Below are 6000 nucleotides of genomic sequence, written 5' to 3'. Positions count from 1 at the left end.
ATTCTTATCATTTCTTTATGATCTAAGGAAAATAATATTCATATACCTATTTTATAATTTTGTGGGTGTTACAAAACCCATATAGAGGAGTTACCATCTGTTGAAGTTCGCTCGGGTCGATCTGCAATTGATCAAAAGCCTTCTTAAAGATAGTGTTGAAAGAACTACCAGTGTCTATAAAGGTACGAGAAATAGCATAGTTGGCTATCACAGCTTTGATTATTAATGCATCATCAGGGGGTATTTCTACCCCCTCAAGTTCTCTAGGTCCAAAACTTATCTCAGGACCAGCTGCTCGTTCCATGTTGCACCCCACAGCATGAATCTCCAGTCTTCGGGCATGTGCTTTCCTGGCCCTATTAGAATCCCCATCAGTGGGCCCGCCCGCAATCATACTGATATTGCCCCGGGCGGCATTACTCCTGTTTTCTTCTTGTCAAGCTATCATGGCTTCAGAAGGTGCCTTTTCCGACATATGGCTTGTACTGGCCGGGGTAGGCAATGCATCTTGCCGAGGCTCGACCGGGCGATATTTCAATTTGAGCGGACTTTGCTGCCTAGGGTATTGCTACCGATAATAGTTTTGCCTTTGATATCGCTCCCTGTTTGCTCTTTTATTTCTCAAAACGAAATAGTCTTCAGTATGATGACTGCTAGTTTTATGATAAGTGCACCATCTTCTCGGTGCCTCTGGCTATATCTCCACGTGTTGTACTGCCTGCGGACGATATTTTGGATGACAATGAGGTGGATGAATCCCTCGAGGCTCCCTTGGTGGAGGAACAGGAGCAGGAGCTTTTTCCTTAACTGGAGTAGGAGAAGAAGTAATGCCCTCTTTTCTGCGGGCAGCTTGAGCTTCTTCCACATTAATAAATTCAGTGGCACGTTCAATTAAAGAATCAAAATTGGTAGGAGGATTTCTCACCAGATCTTTAAAGAAATCATTATCATTTAAACCTTGAGTGAAAGTGCTTACTAAGATTTCAGTAGTAGCATTGGGTACATCGATAGCTACCCGATTGAATCTTTTGATGTAGGCTTGGATGGACTCTTTGGATGCTTGCTTAATTGAGAATAAACTCCAAGGAGTCTTATGATACCTCTTGTTACTGGAAAAGTGGTGTAGAAAAACTTTCTTGAAGTCCTTAAATTTTCGAATAGATTTTTCTGACAATCTCTTGAACCAGCGTTGTGCGGCTCCTCCAAGTGTAGTAAGAAACATCCGACATTTCACCCCATCAGAGAATTGTTGTAATAATGCTACATTCTCAAATTTCAATAAATGATCCTCTGGATCTGTAGTCCCAGTGTACTCACCGATCTGGAGATTTTGATACCGCTTGGGAAGCGGATCATCCAGTACACTTTGAGAGAAGGGAGAGATGACTTTTTCTGGTGAGCTATCACTATCTATCATTTTAATCTTATGCTTTTCTCTATCTGGTCAGAAGATTCTTGAAATACAGGCCTTCGACCCCCCTGCTCCATGGGAGTACGAAGAAAGGCTCGCGGACGCCTTGTCGGAGAAACTGTGACGGGAGGAAAATATGCATGTTCTTCCTCTTCCAGTTCTTTTCCCTTCCGGTGCTCAGTAGTTGAGATTGCCGGATTATGAGCTACTGGCAGAGTAGCTCCAGTATGAGCTTGAAGTTGTTGTTATTGTTGTTGTTGCAAAGCATTTTGTACATGAGAATTAATGAGAAATTCAGATCCTCACTGCTAATGGTGAGTAGATTTGATTTTTCAGTCTCTTCCATCTTGTAGTCTTAGATTCAGGTGAAATTCCCATAGACGGCGCCAAATTTGATCCTATTTGAGAAGCTTGACAAAACAGAGAGCTGGGAGAAAAAACTTATTGCTGGTGAAGAATAATACCTATTGAACGCTGATCCGAGAAACCCAAAGAGGATCCAAGAAGATGAAACCCCTGAATGTCCTTATGACGCAAAGTCCCAATGGCGATAAAGAAATCCTACTGAAGAGAAACCAGATCCGGAGCTTCCAAGGCTTCCTGCGCACAAGAGACCAACCAACACTATCGTCAGTGACCTAAGATCGGGGTGGGAATCCTTGGCTAGGCCCTCCAACGCTCAAGTTAGTGATTCTCTCGATGTGGAAGAAGGAAGAAGAAGAAGCAGAAGAACAGTAGTTCAAAATTAGGGTTATGAATGTGAACCGTGATGTGAACTTACCTAGCCAACTGAGAGGATTCCCCTTTTTATACCACAACATATAACCTCCGTAGTCATGAAGTGGACCCCGGTTTATTAGAGTTTGTTATGAGATGACGTAAGCTGCGTACTTGTGGTAAATGACTTTTAAGGAATCTTTTTTGTACCCCAGATGTACCTTCTTTGTCGTCTAGTACCTGCAAAATAGTCTAAAAACATATTTCCCGCCAAATATATAACACCTGTTATACAATCACATACTGCAAATATCTTCACGGACTACTTTATTTGAAATATTTACTTCTATTCTTTTTCATAATTCCTTTCAAAGTGTTTCTATCGTTCCTACTTGCCCCTCCTATTTTTGCTATATCATAGATAGCTTAATATAACATTGTTCCTTGTATCGGTCGAGGATGAACTTAACTAGGTTTGTTCAATTATCATTACCTCTCATGAGGCTCCTTGGGTAATGTCTGTCCGTACCCTTCTGAGTCTGTTATCCAAGCTAGCACTCGGCTATATTTTGTCAAGTATGTAATTTTGATCAATATTGGTATATCTTTTCAAGGTATTATTCAGACCGGCTGATATTGGTCTTCCTCCCTGAAGATATATCTTGATCGATATTGTCCTGCTCACTTGGAAGTATATCCCGGCCGATATTGTCCTTCCTCCATTGAGGTATATCCCGGCTGATCTCAACCAACCTCCTTGGAGGTATATCTTGATCGATATGGGTCTGCCTCCCTGGAGGCGTATCCCGGCCGATATTGGCCTTCCTCCCTGAAGGTATATCTCGATCAATATTGGTCCGCTCACTCAGAAGTATATCCTGGCCGATATTGACCTTCCTCCATTGAGGCATATCCCAACTGATCTTAGCCAACCTCCTTGGAGGTATATCTTGATCGATATGGGTCTGCCTCCCTGGAGGCATATCCCGGCCGATATTGGCCTTCCTCTCTGAAGGTATATCTCGCTCGATTTTGGCCTTCCTCCCTGGAGATATGTCCCGACCGATATTGGCTTATCTCCTTTAAGATATATCTCGGTCGATATTGGCCTACCTCCTTTGAGGTATATCCCGGCCGATATTAGCCTACCTACTTTGAGGTATATCCCGGCTGATATTGATTTATCTTCTCCACTCGGCTATCTCCTTTTCCTTCCTTACCGGGGACCCATGAAATCTAACCCATATCAAGCTGATTGATGGAGGGCCTCAAGCTTCTTCTTGTCATCCCTTAACTGTCGGGCCTCTAGTAAGGCCTCACTGAGGAGTTGTTCCTAGGAAGCATTCAACTATTTTAAGGATGCCACCTTTGCCCTTAGTTGACGTAGCTTTGGAGGGGGGGGGGGGGGGGGGTCAGAAGGAGAAGACTCTAGGTCTTCAATGCACTCCTTCAAGATCTTGTTCTGCTGATACATGTCCACAACTGTCTGACTCAAGCACAACACTGTGACATAGAGCTGGCCATAAAAAAAGGATAGTTAAATTGGAAGGGAGGAGCAATAAAACAAGTCAAGGACTTACCGCAATAGCATCTTCCGCGAACATGTCTGCCAAGCCATGAAGTGGGACAGAATCTGTCTAATCCATAGAGTCTTTCTAGGTCATTGCCAGTTTCCCCCATAGCAAGACGGCACCAACATAAGAAGAAGGATCATGACGTATCCCCCGCTCAGAAGGTATATTGGCGTGAAAGTAGAACACCCAGGACCTGAAGGATCCGGGAGCAGTCATACTGGGGGTAAGACGAGTGGAGGTGGATGGTCGAGGAGAGGAAGCTCGGCTGATGCAGTTGGTATGGATCCCCCCTCTGGATCAATCTCTTCCTTAACAACAGGGGTTTTCCGTCGATCAAGCCCCGATCGAGCATCTGAAGGAATGGAAGGGCCGCCCTGGGATTGTGGTTGTGGAACAGAGGTTGCCGCTAACCGGGGTACCTGGGTCACAATGGAGGCCCTAGCCACAGGACCAACTCAGCAGGCATGCACCTCGGTCGATGCGAAAGCGACTGATCATCTGAGTCTGATCCCTCTTTCGAAGGAAGAGGGCGACGAGCGGGAGGAATACAAGAAGTTTACTGAGCGGGTTCAAGGATAGAGCTACCAGGATGTGTCACGAGAGGGGCAGCAGGATGAGATGAAGTACTATCCGCGGCCATCCCAGGAGCTCTCGGATTAGAAGATGAGGGGTGTCGCCTGCTCAGGATTGTTCTCCCTTGATGATTTATCTCCAGAGCACTTAGTGGAAGGGGCCTGATCAAAGATGCTCTGGCAAGAGTGTCCACTGTAGTAAAGTAAGGGTCAGGATAAGAAAACAAAAGCAAATAAGGATAAAAGTAATACTTACCAAGGGAATGTGGAAGCTCCGAAGAAACGACGCTAGGCCTAAACAGGTATAGCACATCCTCCGTCAGTAGCACGCGTAGGTTGAAGCGCCAGCCCACCAGTTGTGTCTCTGCTTCCATAAACATAAGGTCTGCATGATAATTGCCCAGGAAAGGCGCTGAAGGAAGTGAGAACTTTCGCTTGGTGGGATAATCTACGACAGAGGAAAAGTGAAGGAAGAAGTACTTTGCTTTCCGCTGCCCTAAAGAGGGTAAGCGAGCGAAAAGAGTGGTCCTGAGGTGGGCTTGGAGGCGAAAAAAGCCCTCGGCAAGGCGTCAAGGGGAAAAGAAGTAGTGGAACAGACGAGGGGTCCAACGGAGGTTACATAATTCACAAACAAGAACGAGCCCATACAAAATCCAGATGGAATTAGGGGTAGGCTGACAAAGGGGAATGTGGAAATAGTGACTCATTTTGGAGAAGAAAGGGTGACAGGAAAACGAAGACCAGCTACAATCTGTTTCTTGAAGAAAGTCACATAACCCTGAGGAGGCTGGGAAAGTTGAAGGACCTCAGAGGGTATGATGATGTGCATGGCTATGGACACTTCGTAGTTGAAGCAAAGATCACCCAGATCTACGTCGCTAAAGGTCGACACGCCAGGAGCAGGCCTAGGTGTTGAAGGATCTATGGAGAGTAAAAGGAAGGCAAGAAGACAAGAATGCGGAAGGAAGAAGAGAAGGGAGGAGGGTTCAAGCTAGTAGTAAGGAGTCCAAAGGAGATGTAGAGTAGATTATTTATAGTTGTTAGGAGGGATGCCAGAAGAAACGCTTCGCTATCAGTGCCAATCATGCGATCCGTAAATAATGTATTTGGTGTTAGGGATAGGCGTTTAAGTGATATTGGTCATTGGATCACCTTAGAAAATCATGCAAAAGAGTCTTGTCAGAAAAAGCTGGGTCAAAGGACATATGGTAAAAAGAAGTTGGAAGCCTTTATGACATCGGAGGTAGACAATGCTATAGTAATCCCTACTTGGGCAAGTGAGGGGACCCTAGAATCACTGTGACTCGTGACCGATCGAGTAGTTAGACTACGTAACCCGTTCAGGGAGATGGAGTGGCCAGCAAGGATTAACGCCCGATCGAGTGAAATGACCCTTGCTGATGTCTGCCCGAGTGATAAGCCGACCAGGCATCCACAAAGGGGTCAAACACTTAACAAGTCACTTAAGCATATAAGGTGAAATGTCTAAGGGTCCTAGATGGGCCCAATAGACATTTAAACACCACATTGCACACTGATAACATGTTCATTTACACAACACTTACACCACATCTTAAAGAAATTTTAAGTCCAAAGTCACAGAGAGACATGAAACCTGATATCATCATTCAAAATGGAGGAAGATAGGTACAAGGGGACACAAACTATTCGAAAGTAGGGAAGGCTTTGTCAGGGAGCTCGTTGAGGAGATGGGTCCAGTCTAAGA

This window comes from Zingiber officinale, chromosome 2B (genome assembly GCF_018446385.1).
Source record: "Zingiber officinale cultivar Zhangliang chromosome 2B, Zo_v1.1, whole genome shotgun sequence".
Lineage (NCBI taxonomy): Eukaryota > Viridiplantae > Streptophyta > Magnoliopsida > Zingiberales > Zingiberaceae > Zingiber > Zingiber officinale.
The sequence above is the reverse complement of the archived record's forward strand: the minus strand, read 5'-3'. Positions refer to the sequence as shown.